We start from the raw sequence: 18,641 nt of genomic DNA on the forward strand, positions 1-18,641 counted from the left end.
TTGCTGTATGAAGTTGGGCAGTCTACTCAATCCATGTGCCTCAGTTTTCCTTTTTTTTTTTTTTTTTTTTTTTTGGTAGTTTTCCTCATATAGAACTTGTACATATGTTGTTAGACTTACACCTAAGTATTTCATTTTTTTGGAGTGCTCATGTAAATGGTACTGTGGTTTTGGTTTCAAATTCCACTTATTCCCTGCTGGTATATAGGAAAGTGATTAACTTTTGTATATGAACCTTATATTTTTCAACCTTGCTGTAATCGCTTATCAGTTCAAGGAATTTTTGTTATTGTTGATTTTTTCAGCTTTTTCTACACAGACAATCATGTCATCTGTGAATAAAGACAGTTTTATTTCTTCCTTCTCAATCTTATGCAATTTATTTCCTTTTCTTTTCCTACTGCATTAGCTAGTGCTTCCAGTACAATACTGAGAAGGAATGGTGAGAGAAGATGCATTATGTTTTACATGGAGACAGTAATGGGACCTACCCAATGGGACTCTTTGGAGGCTTAAGGAATTAATGCATGTAAAGTGCTTACATGAGACCTGGAACTTAGGAAGTGCTAGGGAAACGTGTGTTAAAGAAATGAATTACCTAGACAACCCCTAGACTTGTTGAGTGAAATTTCCACCATGAAACATTTCGGGCAGGTGCTCACGTCAGCTGAGTGAGCTGGGGACACAGGACACGGGAGTTAGATCCAATAAGCTATCACTGACAGAGTTGCTTTTCCTGACCAACAGGTTTATTGCCCGATCTAAACATTGCAAGGCCAAGAAATAACAAAGGCTCATTGTGAAAACTCTCTATTGTTTCTAATTTAATTACAGCTGAAGCCAGAGCCCCTTTCTTCATTTATTGTGGTTACACCAGCCTACTCACTTTACCTTCAAGCCTCCACCCCTTCCTTAGGAAGGGTGACCCCAAAGCCGCTTGCAAGGCAATGTCTGTATGCATTTGCACATGAGCTCTGGGGCCATATGGAGGACGAACTGCAGGAACCCATGCTGAGGCTGGGAAGGGACAGCCCTTAGAACTGCTCTTGAACTCCTACCAGGTCGTAGTGGCAGTGGTGGAGAGACTAATGACTGAGCTGTGCAGAGTGTGGTCCTTCTCTGTCATGTCAGAGGATGAGAGGGCGTCCCCAGACCATTCCATAGGTGATCTTGGCACTGAGTGCTACCAGCCTGTTCCCAGGGTTGTATGGCAACTCAGCTCTCCTAAGTAACTCCATCTTGGATGGAGAGAGAGGTGCCTCAGCCTGGCTCTATTGACTTTCTTTCTGACCTTGGAGTAGTCATTCAGCCTCCCTGGGTTTTTCCTACCTATCTCTAAAATAGCCATTTGCGAAGTCACGAGGTCCCTAGGCAGTTAGAAGCCCACAATGTCCACCAGTGGTTCACACTTGTGCTGCTGACAAAGGAGTCAGTCTCTCTCCCTCCTCCCCTCGCTCCCTTGGTAGGAAGGGGCTGAGCTCTTCTTTGGAGCACAGTCACGAGATTTAGAAAGTGATTGAAAAGTCTTACTTGAGAGAAAGTCTCCAGAAAGGACTTGCCAATAACGTGGTGGCATTTTCAGGCATGCATTGGGCTCTACCTTCAATTTGCATTACTACTGGCAGTCACCAGACAGGGACAGGCGCCACCCCTGAGGCTGGGGGCTGGCAGGGCTAATAAATTAGGGTTCTTGGGTAGAGAACCATACAAGATCCAGCAACATGTCTTTACAAGAGTGCCGTCTGCGATCTGGTACCCTGAAGACAGCAGTGGTTTTCTGTGGTTGACCAGGAATAAATTGCTGTGGCCTCTTCATAGGAAAGACCCTGCCTGAGACCCTTACCGCCTGCTGGTAGGGCCGGCCATCTGGAACAAAGCTCCTTCCTGAACCTCTGGGAACGGAACTTAATGAACCAGGCAGCAGAGAGGACACAGTCGATGCTTGATGGTGCTGCTGTGGCAGGCGGGAGGGGAAGGCTATTCCTCCGTGGTGCAGTGTGTCACACCCTCTGTGAAGTGACCTCCTGCTGCATGCTGCTCCTCTCTGCAGCAGAGACTAATGTCTATTGCAAGGCCACCCTCCATCTTGGCCTGGAGAGGGAAGCAGGCTTGCAGCCTAAAGTCCGAGACTTGCTGCTTACTCAGGCCTGCAGCCCACTTGGGAAGCTCACCTGTCCAGGGGCTGCAGAGTGCCGTTCCCCGTGTGCTTAGCAGTCTGCATGTCCTCAGTGGGTGGCCAGCTGAGGGTCTGTGTCTATCCTGTGTAGCATTATAACACATAGTTGGTGCTCAGTAAGGGTGAGCGTTTGTTGTCTGACTCTAGGACCCCTGGCCTTGTTCCTGAAAACAGTTCAGGGCAGAGCCGCTCAGGGCTTGGACAGGGTAGGGTGGATGTGTCCTCTCCTTTCTTGTCACTGGGCATGGTGACATCACTGTTCCCCAGTCCGTCCAGGTGAAGGGGAAGAAAGTAGGCACTTACCTCTACCATAATTGCTGACAAAGCCTTTTCCTAGGTTAGGTGTTTGACTTAGGGATTCAGATCTAGGCTTGGGACTCAGTTAAGAGTCTGACCTCACTCAACACTGCAGGAGGAAAGGGGATCCAGGCTCAGGGTGGATGAACTGAGGACCTCAAGAAGGTTTAGCCAAAAGGTAGAAAGGGGGAGGTCCGGTGGGGGAGGAGATGGACAGCCCCTAAAGGGCTCCTTACCTAGTGCTGAAACAGGGAGGGGACACACTCGCTGCCAGCCCGCTCACCCAGCTGGCTCCCCTTTGGCACATGGCCACCACCCACCCACCATGCTGAACTGTGGAGGGGAACAAATTTGCCATTCGTGGTTTGCCCATCATGGCTGCAAAGTGAGAGAGGACTCAGTGGCTTTGTGGCCCGGTCCGTGGGACCGAGCTGACTTGGGAATGGGACTCTAGCTCTGCATGGAGGCTGACTGACACAGGCTCAAGTAGCAAACAATATCTCCCCAGTAAAAACCTCCGGGTTTGTGGTTGCATCATAGAAAAAACACATGGCTTGGAGCCAGACAGGCAAGACTGAAATCTCGGTTCCATCACTGAGCGTTTGTGCGGTCTTGAGAGAGTCTTCTCCAATTGTTAGAGTCCCACTGGTGGGAGAAAAAGAACATTCCTTCACTCAAGGTGGTGACTGTTACAGATGCTGAGCTCAGGGCGGCAAGGAGTGCACGGTGGCTTTTATGGTGGAGGGCAGGTCCTGTTGTCTTTGTGTCTCCTCTCAACAAGAAATGAAGTCTCCCAGGAGAGACATGTTGTTCGCGGCAGAAGGCACTCCAATATGCGTGTGCCAAATGGGGAAAGTGGAGTGTGAGCGGAAACCGCCTTGCAAAGCGAAGCGTAACTTAATGTTATCAGTCGGGGAGATGCCGGAGCCCCATACGGTCCAGATGACTGCACTCACGAAGTCTCCAAGTTTTCAGCTGAGCCTCCAATGTGCAGTGTGCCAGGCGTGACTTCACCCATAGGGTTTGTAGTCCCCACAGCATGCTGTTGGCTGTTTACAGGCCCCTGAGCGCTGATGGTGGAATGGGGACTGGGCCAGGACTGCATTCGCTACCTCATTCCTGGGTGAGAAGGGACAGAGTTTCCTGCCTCTGGGATAATTGTGTGATTGCAGTGTTTTTGTTCTGTTGGGCTGCCTGAGCTGGCACAGGGTCAGCCCAGCAGCAGTCCTGGTGGCTGGGGAGGAAGAACAGAGGAAGGGGAGGGCTGAGAACTCCAGTCTTTGATTGCAGACCCCCTCCCCAGCTGCAGGATGCAGGCAGGCACAGGACATGCCCCTCCTGCCCCCAGCCCTCTGTCTCCCAAGAGGCCCTCCATGGGTCTGGTCCTCTCTAAGGCTGCTGCCTCCCTTGGTCCTCACTCTGTAGGACAGACGCCGTCTAGCCCACATCTGCCTGGTGGGTTCTGAATATCCAGATCTAAAGACACGGTAAACTGAGGATGTGTGTTTTTTTGGTCACGAGACCAGGAACAAACGTTTTCTCTCCACTCTGTCGTGCTTTTCTCAAAGCAAAGGAAGTCTGATGGGTGCCGGGGAGAAGTGTCGAGTGCCTAAGGCAGTTGGCTCGGTTCCTGTGGGCACAGTCCTGGGTGGAAACAGAGTTCCACACACAACCTTTGTGGAAGGGTGACGGCCATGCTGGCGGGGCCACCCTGCCCTGGAGACGCTGTGGAAGTTCCTCCGGGCAAGGCCAAGGCCCTGCTTCTGGAAAAGTGGTCTTCAGTCTGCATGGGGCCACCTCGGCCACCTGGCCCTGGTCAGCACCAGGAAGTTCTCTCCTCCCAGCCTCCGTAGACGCCCTGATGCCTGGCTGAAGCCCAGTCCTCTGAAATGAACTGGCTGAGACACACACCATTTCAAGCAGCATACTATTTTGTCGCCACCAACTTTGTGCCAGGGGCTCACCGCATGCTGCCCTCTGATCCTGACGGTGGCTCTGTCAGGGAGACACTGCCGGGGCTCTGTTCCCAGCGTGTAAGCTGAAGATTACACAGGCAAATAGACTTGCTGAAGGTCACATGGCTGCTGGGACTGGTCCCCACCACAGGGCCCTGGCGGGCACGAGCCTGGGTGTGACAGCACAGTGTACGCACACATGAGTGGGACAGTGCCAGTGGGAGGGGCTCGTGCCAGAACTGCACTCAGAACCAGGCCCCTTTCTGTCCTTTCTGCTTTTAGAATCTGTACCCTGGGCCAGCAGCCCTCCCTGCACAACCGGTCAGCGCAGTGGGGAGCGTTTCTGCTGTTTCCACTGATAAAGTGGAAGTAGTAAAAATAACAGCAGGACTCGGAGAAGTATGGAGCATTAACACCCACAAAATAGTTACTGCTTTAGAAAGTCTATTAATTGAAGGACGTTTTATGTAATGAAAGTAAGATTCATGAAAGCCGAGGAGACCCACAAGGTGTGTATGATTTCAGAAGTGAACGTGGGAGACAAACAGCCTCTGAGTTCAGTTTACCTGCGCCTCCCATTGAGGAAGAAAACACTGGAGTCGCAGAGCTCAGCTCGGTAAGGCTTTGATGAATGAGTGGCAAGTCTCTCAGCCAATGAGCTTTCACATTGGAAGCATTACATCATGGAGGCAAGGGCTCATTGGTTGTGTGGCCTCTGAGACCCAACCCTCATCCTCTGGCTTGTGCAGAAGCTGCGTCTGGTTGGGGAGAGGAGACAGTGCACCCAGCATGAGGCTTCATCCAGCTTCTCGCGATCGTCTGTTTTCAAGGCCCGTGTGTGGATTTTTCTGCCCAGATGGAGCACGATGGGCGTGTCCCCACTATGAGGGCCGCTGCGAACGCCTGCCTGCTCACGGACACTGCAGCTCATGCGTTCTGCAACTGGGCCTCCCTAGGTCCCTGTTGTGGGATTTGTGGTGTCAGCACAGGACACACAGGTGCCACTGGATCACGAAAGGATTTCAGAAGGTCGCTCCAGTGCTCAGGGGCTGGAACTAGGTGTATGTTTACCTCTCAAAAGCAGCTGGGGTCCAGACTCCTGCGGTCTGCAGGCTCCTGCTGGGGGGCGCTGTGGCAGCACCTCTCCCCGGGCCGGGGCCCGGGCACGGGAAAGCACCCGGACTCTGCAGGCAGAGGGAAGGCGTTGCCTCACGGGGCTTCAGCCGAGGGGGCTCTTAATTCCTGCTCCAGGAATGCGTTCCCAGCTGGGGTATGTCATCTGTTTTTGGACAAGTTCTTAGAACTGGGAAGAAGGGTGAGGTGTGCTTGGCTTGTCTATTCTTTTCACATGTTTGAAGTCATGGCAGTAAACCGTGCAGAGGGGAAGAAATTCAAGACCACAGAATGACTTGCTTTTCCTCTTGCATTGTGATATGTGAGCAAGTTTACTGAGTTTTAAGTCAGAAAAGCTGTTGTCGAGTGCCAGCTCCAGATTACCTGGTAAACGACTGGCTGCAGGCCTCTTAGGGCTTTGGCTCTCTTACATGTGACACGCTGTTGATAAGAACACACGTCTCACACGGCTGATATGAGCTCAAGTCTACGCTCCAGTGCTGAAGGAGGGATGTGGTGCCAGGCGCACACAGGAGCCGGCCTGCAGGCACAGAGTGTGTTCTGCTGGTTTTCAGCCCCATGACCGATACACGGGGTGGTGGTCAGAGCACTGGGAGGGTGGGGCGCTGTGCTCGCAGCTGCCCACATGTAACCGTGAAGCACTGTGGCACCAACCCTCAGGGGAACTGCGGTTCAATCAGAGTGGAGTTGTTTTAGTGAGGGCAGGCCCGCTGCTGCAACAAACGCCTTCAATTTCCAGTGGCTTAACGAAATAAAAGCTATTTCTATCTTTCTCCATAGTCCAATGTATGTACATGTGCATGTGTGCATGTGCGTGTACATATGTATGTGCATGTGTGCATGTGTGCGTATGTGTGTGTCACCCCTCAACAATCTTCCCACGCCCTTCAAATATGGTTTCCTCTTTGTGATTGATAAGTGGGTTTCCGAGCAGAGTTCAGAACCCAGATTTCTACTGTCGAGAGCCCACCAAGGGATGACTTGAGAAGCCGGCAGGCACAGCCATGCTCTGATAACCCGACTTCTAAGCGCGACTTGCTACTCCGTCCCCATGAGAGCGCTGGCCATGCATCTGTCCCCCGTTGACACGGATTTAGCTTGGAACAAACTGCAGCACAGAGCTTGGGACTCTGCCTGGCTCTCACCTGTCCTGGAGTGATCTGAGATAAATGTTTACCTTCCTGAAACTTTCATTTTCTCTCATGTTTAAAAGGTGGAAAGTCAGTCCTGATTTCTACCTGTTCCTGTTGACTCTGTTGAAGCAGATTTATTAAAATCCTTTGTCCCAGACCAATGGTTCAGGATTTGTCATGGTCGTGAGCACTGTGCTTGTGAGACCCTGCCCCCCACCCCTATGCTTTGCCATCGGAGAATTGATGATGAATTTGACTTGCGATAAGAGATCTATCGGGACCCTTCTGACCATTTCCTGACTGTATTTCCCAAGGCATGGCACTGAGGCCGATGTGCCAGCCCCTTCTCAAAGTCCTGTGGGAGTGGGACTCAGGGCCTGCCTTGGCGAGATGGCAGCTACATTCTGAGCTGAAGTTCTGGAAGGATGCACCTTACACAGGTGAGGCGTGTGTGTGTGTGTGTGTGTGTGTGTGTGTGTATGTAGTACAGTGAAATGGGCCCTTTGAGATTCCGGAGGTTAAGTCCAACCTGAGTACTAGGTATTTTATGAATATTAATCATCTAGACAGGAGGGTGGTTCCCGGACTTGGGTCCATGTTTTGAACTCCTCTGTGTACCTCGTAACCTGTGCTGGCACTCGAGAGTAGTCGGACATAAGCGCCTAGACAATGCCAGCTCCTCTGAGCTCCTCCAAAGCCAAGGCAGCCTTGAGGACAGGTCTCTAGGCTCCTCCACACCTGGCACCATTCCCTCCCCCTTCTGTTTGCTGGGTGCCATCTTGCCAGTACATGAGGTGGCAGCCTGTGGTCACTTGCCTGGTACTAGCCCCCTGCCCATGCCTGCTGGTGTCCAAAGGAAGGCTGGAGGTTCCATTGTTGGCGCCTGTGCTGAGGGCACCCTCTCCTTCTTGTGGTGGGCACTTTATGCCAAGCATCCTGAGGAGGGATGTGGAGAGCCGCTGCTGGGCGGCTGTGTTGTGCACGGAGGGCCAGCTCGCCCTGCAGCCCTTGCGTCTGCTTCTGAATGGGGCCACCATCTCCCAGACCCCTTCACAGCTGAGATTCCAGAGGGGACTCAGGACCACTGGCTGGGTGGCATAGGACGCACCTGCACTCTGAGCTGAGTCAAAAGGGGAGGGAGGCAGAATTTGGACCCCTGTCTGCTCAGGCCTGAGCCCCGTCGCTCCGGAGCTCATGGCCCACACAGTGGCTTCTCTGTGTGATTAAATGCGTAGGGGCTGGGCAAGGAGCAGCTCCTGTCCTTCTTGGAAAACCAGCCTTGTGTCTGTTCCTTCAGCTGCGTAAACTATTTACCGAGCCGTCAGAAACCGCTGTGCTTGAACTCGCTGGAATAGATGCTGTGCTGTATCTGATACAGAGAAATTTGTCACAAAACACACATCTGAGGTGGCTTATCTCTCACTTCGTCCTCTTGTAAAGGAAAAAGGAAGCATGAAGGTACTGACGGCCTGGCATAGACAGGCGGCGGGGCTCAGAGGGGGAGAGTCAGAACCAGGCCAAAGCTCCATGTGTGCTTGTGGACTGTCATGATGTCCCTGCAGGCAAGGGAACATCCGCCCTGTTATTTAGACTCAAAATCTAAGAGGATGTCACCAATTCTTGAAAGCCCTGCCTCTGGCCACACTGTGTTCTCTCCCATGAATTTGACTTCTCTGTTGGCTGATCTAATGGAGCCATGGCACTGACCTCGTGGGTTGTCAAGGGGTGTAAATGCATATAATGGTGCCCGTCTGCTTTGCCTGCATCCATGCTCGGCACAGATGCCACCTTTGTAACAGCAAAGCTTCTGAAGTGCCCTTGCCCAAGGCATGACATCTCCTCCATTGTCCTCCCGAAACCCCTCTTTCTACCCCAGTTGCCTCACACTTACCTGCTGGTCCCCCTAGAGGAAGTGTGAGGTCACTTGATTATTCATTACCTTGCCTGGTGAGAACAGGAAGGCCCATAAATGCCCAGTGTCTCAGGTCACCCAGTCCTACAATGGGGCAGGAACTTCACGCACTTTAGTTGCAGCCGTCACTGAGAGTGTGAGCTCAATCTGTGTGGACGTTTGGGGCAACTCTGAGAAGCAGAGCTGGGTTAAGGAGACGCTCCCTCCCCTCCCTTCTCCCTCCCCTTTCCTCTTCCTCTCCACCTGCTCCCTCCCTGCACTCTCCCTCTCCTCCCTCCCCTCCCCTTCCCCCTCTCTCTCCCTCTCACACGCCCTTCACAAGCGATTCACTTTTCCCTCTGCCTCACATGAAGTGACCTCCTGGCCACAGCTGACTTTTTTGTGGGAGCCTTTTTCCTTGTGTCATTTCCTTCCTTTTCTGAAGAGCAGATCCATTTGGATGTCTGGTCAGAGTCAAAGAGGAACCAGTTCCTGGACAGAGCCATTCTCGGAATTGCCGGCTGTCCTTTATATGGAAAACCCAGACGTGAGCACACACCTCTTTTTTCCTACACAATTGCTGATTAAGCACCGGGGTTGTTATGACAGAGGGAAAAAAATGTGGTTTCTAATTTTGGCAGAGAGTGAAGACTAGCCTCTCCCACAAAATGCTTATCAAGGCATTTCAAGCTCTTTTGTCAAAGACCTGTCTTCCCAACAAGCCCACCCCTGCTTCCGCCTGCTCCAGGAAATCCACTCCTTTCACTTGTTGATATGTTTTCCTAAAATGCTGTGCTGTCATGTCCCTCTTAATTGTCTCATGGAACCACTTAGTGTATTTTTTCTGAGTGAAGGATGTTGAAACCTGACAAAACTGCGGCACCAAGACAAGAACTTAAATCACTTGCTTTGAAGGAAATCTTCCTGGCTCACTGCAGCCCGCTGCTGTCCCCACCTTCACTGAAGTGGCTTCCCATGAAGTCAGTGGGGCTGGAGCTCAGGACACTCACCTGCCTGCTCTGCTGCTTCACCTGTAAAGAAGCCCTAGCATGGGGCAAACGGTTTCAGTTACTGCGAGAAGGGCCGTGTGTCTTGGTGACATGAAGAGTTGTCAGAACTCGTTTGCGCTCAGATTTGTTGCCCAGAAACCAGCCAGGCCCCAGATGCAGGGCTGATGGTGTGGTGTGGATGGATGACCGCTTACCTGCACCACCCGAGGCTTCTGGGCCAGGTGACTGTCCCCACCCACGGACCACCAGGTCTTTCGCCATGAGCCTCCCACTGCATCAGGGAGCAAATCCGGGCATCACTGTTGGCTACTGGCTATGGAATGCCCCAGAATGGATGGTCAATACACAGCCTTTTCTGCAGAGAAGACTAAAGAGACATTGCCTGGATCCACCATCTCTCTTTCCTCTGCCCTGAGACCAGTGTGTCCCTGGGAGGGGCTGCTCCTTAGATCCTGGAGTCCTGACAACCTGGAGTGGGCTGAGGCTGAAGCCAACACTTTTGGCTCTGACAAAAGTGAGAAATAAACCTTGGACAGTATAGGCCACTGAAATTCCGGAGGTGTTTGTGGGGAAGGCGTCTGATGAAGAAGTTAAGTTCCTGTGTGTGACCACGAGTTGATAGGCAGGGGGCAGGACAAGAGAGCTGGGCAAGGTCAAGGTGTGTGGGTCGAAGGTTCAGGGTGTAATCGAGGCAGAAGGGTGAGGGGTGAGGGACTTCGGAGCAGCTGTGGGAAGCAAGAGTGGACGGGGGTAACAGCACTTCAGCACTGGGGTCAAGGTTGAAGAACACACTCCTTGTGAGAGCTCAGCGGTGCCTGCTCCGAGTTCAGGGGGGCCCTGGCTGTCATCTGCTGCTCTGCCATGGTGAGCAGGGGCAGACAACCTCAGGGGCTAGGCATTCTGTCCTCAGAGGAGAGGGAGCCGCAGAGAATGAGCCCTGGACACAAAGGGAGACACTTCGCATGAACCTCGTCGCTCAGCCCAAGCACCAGCAGGGAGGGCTCTGTTATCTTTCACCGTCAAATCCTGCCAACACAAACGGCTGACGGATTGTTACCTGGGACACTTTGATTAAGTGAACCTAGAGCTTTGTACCCAGGGGAGCAGCTGGAGGATGGAGGGCTGAGGGGGAAGGAAGGCGTTATGTAAATACTGGCTGAGTAACTGGGTTTGTGCATTCAGTAGATAAGAGCTGAGAGGCTGAAAACCAGTGAATAATAACTGATTTCCCAGGCTGGTAATGGCCTGATGGGAAAGTCTGAGCAGGACAGCCTGGCACAGGGTGAAGGGTGGATTTCCCTGGTGGGTCTGTGGCTGCTGAGATAATGCCTGATGACAAGGGGACAGCAGTACAGGGACCTCAGAGTCCAGATGCCCTCCACAAAGACTCAGCCTATCTGGTCTTGTTGTCCAGGGAACACAGTCAGACAGACAGAGCTCTGCCCCTGGGAGTTTGAAATCTTAGTGAAGCGTCAACATTTGTAGGATGATGTAGGGGCTCAAAATGCCAGGCTCTTCCACTCAGATATTTTTGTCACAGTTCCACTCTGAGGAGTCCCACTTTTTGTTCTCATCAGGCCGTGACTTTGACCTAGGAGACAGCCTTCTCTGTGGACACAGCTGCCACTAAGGCCTGGCTTCCACCGCACACAGTGAGACGGCAGTAGGCCGCCCTGAGTTTATATTCTTGTTTTGAATACCCTCCAACGCAGTTAGAAGCAGTCAACTTCCTCTGCAGTTCTTAGGTCATTACCGTCACTGTGCCATTCTGGTGCTGAAGGCACCCCGAACCAGTGTTGTCTCCTGCTTGCACCTCTTTCCAGTCGCCCACAGATGAAGCCTCTGTCTCTCACCACTGTCACACTGTAGTTTTTTCGCAGACAGCCTGTGTGACCAGGTTGGAAATGCCCGTCCATCCCAGTTGGCTCCCAGATGGCTGACAGCTACCATCACAAGTGGATGCTGGGTTTTGGTCAAATGCTTTTTCTGTGTCAGCTGACATCATCAAATAGTTTTTGTTTTTACAGGTCATTTTATATATTGTTGGATTTTATTTGCTAAAATTTGGGATTTTTAAATCTATGTTTATGAAAGATAATAATCTATAGATTTCCTGCAGTGTCTTTACCTGATTTATTTTTAGGGCAGTGCTGGTCTTGTAGAATATATTGGGAAGCAGTCTTTCCTCTTCAATTTTCTGGAATAATTTGTGGAGACTTGGTGTTATTTCTTCCTTAAATGTTCAGTGGACTTGCGAAGGCATCTAGCCGTGGTTTCCTTAGTGACAGGCTTTAACTACGACTGCACACTACAGGGGCCATGTAGCGGTCGTGTGGCATCCTTGCAGGCCACTGTAGGGACTTCGGCTTCCATCTGAGTGAAATGCTCACTTGTGTTTTAACAAGATCACTCTGGCTGTTGTGTGGAGAATGGGGGACAGGGGTGGGGGTTGGGTCAGAGCAGAGAGACTAGCCAGGAGGCCATTCCACTAACTCAGGTGACACGTGACGGTGGCCCTGGTGGGACCACAGTGATCACCTAACCAATCTTTTTTCTTTGGGGAGAACCCACTCAGGACCCACATCATTCGTGATGTCTACCTAAGGCTCAGTTTTGTCTTTCAGTTCTTCACCAGACTGACTCTGGATCTGTCCAAACCAGTCGGAAACTTAATCATGGCCTGCCTTGCAGTCTTTCTCCATCAGAAACTTTGTTTCTGCAAATAGATGGTGAAGGCCTTGAGGCCGAGGGCTGTGTCACGTTTCTTTTTATCACCCCCTATCCTGACACCCCTTTCCTAGAGGTTTGCCAGACTCACACTTTAAATTCTCACTATGCGCTGGACTGGAATTATGAATGTCATCTGTTACTTCATCTCTGGACTCAGCAGGGCCCGCAGACTACAGGGCACAATCCACAACAAGACTGTCCTCGGTTCTGACTGACCAGCAGCAAATCTGGGAGGTGCCCGGCATGGCCCAGGTTTGATTACTCACTAGAGTGATTCACGGAACTCAGGAAACTGCTATACTTATGATCACAGTTTTGTTATGAAGGATACAAAGCAGAAAGACATGAAGACATGCACACACAAGTGCGTTCAGGAGCGCCCCAGACGCAGAACTTCGGCGCGCTCTCCACAGAACCTTCCCGGCACATCAGTGTGTTCGCCAACCAGGAAGCTCCGCCAACACTCAGCGTCCAGAGAGTCTCCTGGGGCTTCGTCACAAGTGTGATTGATTGGCCCATGGGCCATGTGACTGAACTCAGTACCAGGCCCCACCCGCCCTGGACGGGGAAGTTGGCAGATATCAGTGACTCCAGGCCAGCCTTCTAATCACACAGTGAGTCTTTCCATGCCCCGCCCATCCTGAAACTATCAAGGGGCTCACAAGACACCTCATTAGCATACGCTCAGGTGTGACCCAGGCTCATGAATAACAAAGACACTCCTATTACTTGGGAAATTCCAAGGATTTAGATCCTCCCAGGAACATGGGACAGAAGCCAGTCACATTCTTTATGATATGAGGCTGGCTTTCAGCCTTCCTGTTTTATTTTCTAGATTCTAACTCATCATTAGCTGGGAGTTTGAGGGAGTTATGACATTCTCTAAAGAAGGAAAGAGCCAGAGCTGCTTCCCGCCCTGATCACTCAACTGGAGGCAGGTGAGGCTGCCTGGAGCCCGCCCACCGCCATCCCGCTTTTCTGGAGCCACGCTTCCCAGAGCGGAGCCCGACCTGTCTGGGCCTTCACACTGGGACCAGGCTCAGAGAACAGCCTCACCCAACACGGCCAGCCACTGGGACAGACAGAAGAGCATGGCCAAGCTGGCATAGGCCCTACGGCTTCTGCCCAAAGTGACACCTCACTGCCATCACATTTCATTGGCCGAAGAAGGGCTTTTGTCCAGGGATAACTGTGACCTGAGGCAGAGACAGGACTAAAGGAGGGGCGGCCAGAGGCAGAGGGAGAAGCCACCTGAGCCTGGGTAAGGGGGACCCAGAACTCCCTGAGGCTCTGGCGCGGGTCACGCAGGGTCAGGAGGAGCCAACAGAACTTTCTCTGTGTCTGCAGGATGGGCTGGAGGCCACCTCCCACTCTGGGCTCTGGCTGGTGGGGGAACCTGCGGAAAGGATGAGGTGCTCGCATCTCATTAAGAATCAACCCACCCGTAAGCAGGTGGCCTCCTGACCTGCGTGGCTGGCAGAGGTAACAGGAAGCCTGGGGACCCAGCGTGCAGGCTGAGCTGTGCAGGAGCTGTCAGTGCCCTGTGGTTTCCCCACCTGGTTTGTTGTGATGGAAGCGATTCATGTGCCATGCTGGACAGATCACACGTAATGTTTTCTGGTCTGGTCTCTGTGCAGGCAGGAACTAATGCTTCTACTGGCGCAGAGTGACTGGCAAACAGGCTTCGTGAGCGTTGAGTATATGAGCCGTCACCGTGGGCAGGAGGCCTAGGCTGTGGGTGCCTGCTGCTGTCCAGCGCTCACAATGGAAACTCACATTTTTGTTCTTAAACAGCTCAAAGGATTCTGACAGCCCAGAAGCCAGGGTGGAGGTAGGGAGGCTAGAAACCAGGTGCTTCTACTGTATTTCCATTTTTGCCGTGAACCTGGGCAAGTCGTGACACGTTCTAAGGATTTATCTGCTGCTCAAAGGCAGTGATGGGCTGAAGGTGAAGGTCAGCTAAGGGACCTGGGAGCTTGTGGAGAGCTCGTCATAGGAATTGTACAGGCCACGCTGCCTTCCGGAGAGACTGACAGATGTGTGTTTCCTCTCTGCCGTGTCAGTGAACAGGGACCAGGACTGTTTGCATAGAAGCCTCTTTAGCCTTCCCTGTCCTGCACCAACCACAGTGTGTCCACCTTTGCCAGCTCCATTCATTCCTGGGCCTTTCAGGTTTAGAATCAGGGCCAGGGGGAAAGAAGGACTAGAGAGTCAAGGAGGCCGGTACTGAGGATATGGCTGGAGCATGGGTGTGAGGCTGAGACCTGCTGACAGGAGAGTGGGGAGCTGCGGGAGCACAGGGGCTGCTGGGAGACCAGTGTGTGCGAAGCTGTACGGGGACAGGCGTCTGTGGGGAGACAGGCGTCTGTGGGGGGAAGGGCATCTGTGGGGGGACGGGCATCTGTGGGGGGACAGGCGATGTGGGGGGACGGGCATCTGTGGGGGGACAGGCGATGTGGGGGGACGGGCGTCTGTGGGGGGACAGGCGATGTGGGGGGACGGGCGTCTGTGGGGGGACAGGCGAGGTGGGGGGACGGGCGTCTGTGGGGGGACAGGCGATGTGGGGGGACGGGCGTCTGTGGGGGGACAGGCGATGTGGGGGGACGGGCGTCTGTGGGGAAACGGGCGACTGTGGGGGGACAGGCGATGTGGGGGGACGGGCATCTGCAGGGCTTCTGGGAGCACGGTGATTGCAGTGTTGGAGGGTCAGTGGAAGAGATGGAGAAAGAGGGTTTAAAGAAATGTTTGCTGTGCTTTCAACTCCACCTTATGCTCTTGAAAATCTAAATAGTAGTTAAATTGATTTTAGTTAAAATTTCTCGTCAAATGGCTTTCTTTGAATTGGCATGTGGGGCACGGGGGCTCCCCAGAATCTGAACTGCTCTGTAGCCTGGGTCACTGTAGGGACTCTTTGCTGGGAGGACAGGGGGTGTACCTGGCAGTCCCAGCTTTACCCTGGAGCACAGTGGGCAGGGCTGGCCACCTCCCCGGCCCCAGCTCACCTGTCAGTAAAACTGAAATAGCTGTGCCCAGTCCTCCTCGGTCCAGCTTCCTGGTTGGACTGAAGGCTGCTCAGGGTCAGGCCCTGTACACACTCTGGTGAGTGTGGCCCCGGGCACTCACTGCTGGTCTCGGGGCAATGAAGAAAGCGTGGTCTGCCAGTGTGACCTCTTCTTCAGTTCAGAACAGGAACACTCTAGCCATGTTTCCTTTAAAGCTTTCCTTCACCTTCCAGTTCCATGCTTCCTACCAGATGACGGGCTGCCTGCACCTTGAGCCCTCTAAATCGGAAAATAAGACGTGTTCCTTCTACCACAACCTGCCCCTCCCCCACTTTGCTCTCTAAGATGGGGCCCATCCTGGACTTCCTTGGCATCTGCCTCACCTTCCTCCTGTAGTGTCCTGGGTTCCGCAAAGGTGGGGAGACGCACCTGCTCTTCCAGACCCTCACTCCAGGGTCTGGGTGTGATGCAGGTTCTGCTGACCCAAGGTGCGTGATGAAACTAATTTGAAATGGAGTTAAGTGGGAGACAGAGGCAGGGCTGCTGGGGCACCTAGGGAGAGCCCTGCAGCTGTGGCCCTGGCTTGCCGGTTTGGTGGCAGGGAGGCCCCTGACCCCAGCAGGAGGGGAGGGCAGGTCGCTTGGTACCTGGTCCTCTGGTGTGGCTTGGGGAGACGAACCTCCCAATGAGTCTGCGAGCTGTTGGATTGCCTGCAGGCCATCCCTTTCTGCTTTCAGACAGACCTGGCTCTCTGCAGCCCAGCCCTGCTGACACCTACAAGAACCCTGATTTGGTGGGCAGTCTACCCCACAACTAGGGGTGGCTTTGGGATGTGAGTCTGGCACTGGAGCCACAGGGCACAGATGTGGCTGGCTGATCCCTTGGCCTTTTGCCATTTGCCATCTCCTTTTTGCCCTCTGAAACCTGGTTGCTAACATACAACCTGGGGAGAAAGGGCTTAAAGTAAGATGGTGGGGCAGGAGGTCCGAGAGCTCCAGATCCAGCAGCAGTGCCCCCAGCCCCACCCACTCTGCCTTCCTCTGCTTCTGCTGCCCGGGACTTGGCAGTCTCCTTCCCCTTGCTGCTGTGTTCTGTGAAAGATTTATGGTTTCTCTGACATTGATTTTCCAGAATAACCCAATTTGGGGGAGGCCTGATGCTTCTACGTCTCTGATTTCCTGGGTTTTGTTTGAAGGCTGCTTGTACTTTTGGATAATTAACTTCTCATAGTGGTTAAGGTGGAGGGATAAGGGTGTGGGGGAGATGGGTAAGAGTGGGGAGGCTTTGCAGTCAGACTGAGCAGCTTTGAGTCTGGGCTCTACCGCTCACTAGCTCTGTTACCTTGGAGAAGTGACTTAACCTCTCTGATTTTCAGTTTCCTCATCCACAGATTGGTAATAGAAGCAGTTCCCACCCAACTCACTGGGCTGCCATAAAATTTGAATAAGATGATGCATATAAAATTTTGACTAGTGTGTGGTACTTATTAAGAGCTAATGAAGGAAAAGCTCTTATTGTAATTAGGTTCAGTTTTTCCATCTGTAAAAGGGACACGTAGGTAGTAAAATACCATAAGCTACTTGATATGAAACTGGCTCTAGGACAAGAAATTTTATGTAAGGCAAACCCTGGTGGGCTTCGTCCCTTGGGCTTGTCAGCCCAATCAAAAGTGAGAGGAGGAGGTCCCAGTGGATTGTGGGAGCGACCCAGGACGGTCAGAGCTAAGTTCCTGTATCAGATGTAGGACGGTTACTCTCAGGCCCCGACCCGCCCCCTCGATGGCCATCTCCCCCTGGCTGCTGATGGACTGTGCTGGGTCCTGCTCACCCTGCACGGACTTGGGCAGCAAGCAGGCCCAGGACTCTCACTTATTTCTGCTGAGTATTTGCATATGAGTCTGCTTTGGCATAAAGAAATTCTGGATCATTAATTGGGACTCACCCTTAGGCTATAGGCCATCTGGTAGAACGTAGATCGGTCCATCAAAGAAAGGAAAATCCACTTTGCTGATGATTACATAACCCCCACATACTCAAGTTTGGGGGATCCTTGCCAGTTTTGTACTCCAGGCAACTTGGATCAATACTGTGGCCTGATGTAAAGGGGGGAGAAACTCATGCTTGTCCCCCTAAGTCCCTTCTATAGATGTTTTATCAGCTTCTTCTAGACCAATGAGCCCTGCAAATTTGATCTCTAGATGAGATATTTGGGAATTTATCTGAAGAAATCAACTCCACCCTTTATACCAACAATCTCTAGCTCAGACTTATCCACAACATGGACTATGCTAGAAGGAAGTTCAAGAACTCCTTTAAAAGCTCAAATGGAGGCTTTCTTAGTCACTTAAAGTTGGCTTTGGGCTTCATTGAAAAGATCAGCATTTGTGGATGGGCCGGTGATTTGTTAGACACAGACCCCTCCCAGGGGCTTGGCGCCTTCCATGATGTGCTGGCAGATTTGGCTTTGAGGGCTGGCTCCAGGCCTCCAGGGGCCCACCCTCCCCTCCCCCAGGACCCCTGCCCCACCAAGCCACCCCTCAGAAGCCTAGTGCCTCCCACATCTGTCCCTGGGCTGGTCAGTCCCTGGTTACACATGCGAAGGTCTGCTCACAGCTTGTGTGCCCCACCCCCATCTTGAAGCCCCTCAGTCCTGGTACCTGCCATGAAGGGCTGTTTATTAGAATTAGCTTTGAGGGGATGTTTGGCTAAGTCATTGGTCTTACCTGTTTAGTCAAAATGTAGCCTATCTTTAAATGCCTTTTCCTACGTATGTTCTTCAGTTAAAATTTTTTTTCTCTCATTTTCCACTTCCCTACTACCTCCCTTAGGTGTACCCCGCCTCCTTCTTCCTCCTGGACTCCTTCTAGCCCAGAGATCCTTATGCTCCTTCCATGTTGCTCATTTTCTCATCTTACATCTGATTTACAGAGAAAACTGGCATTTTCAGACCCTCCCATGCTTGCCTGAAATACCATCGAGTGAAGATCTCAAAAAAATTGAAAATAACTTTTCAGGCTCCTTCAAGAATTCTTTTGTCTCTACTTGCAACACATGGAGCCAAATAGCAGATGGAATACATCCTTCAATTTTAAAAACACCAAATGTCTCTTTCCTTGTTTGACTTTTTTATAGTCACACTGGTTCTCCATCTAGCTTGTGTCTCTTCTCGACCTCTCAAATCTCCTAGTTCTGTTTGTCACCAAAACAACCCCCAGAAACATGAAAACCTGGGCTTTCAAGATGTGCAACCATGTAGGGAGGACAAGCTGACCTAAAGGAGGAGCAGTGCCCTGAGTACAGGGAGCACCACTTCG

The sequence above is a fragment of the Rhinolophus ferrumequinum genome, chromosome 27 (assembly GCF_004115265.2).
Source record: "Rhinolophus ferrumequinum isolate MPI-CBG mRhiFer1 chromosome 27, mRhiFer1_v1.p, whole genome shotgun sequence".
Taxonomy (NCBI): domain Eukaryota; kingdom Metazoa; phylum Chordata; class Mammalia; order Chiroptera; family Rhinolophidae; genus Rhinolophus; species Rhinolophus ferrumequinum.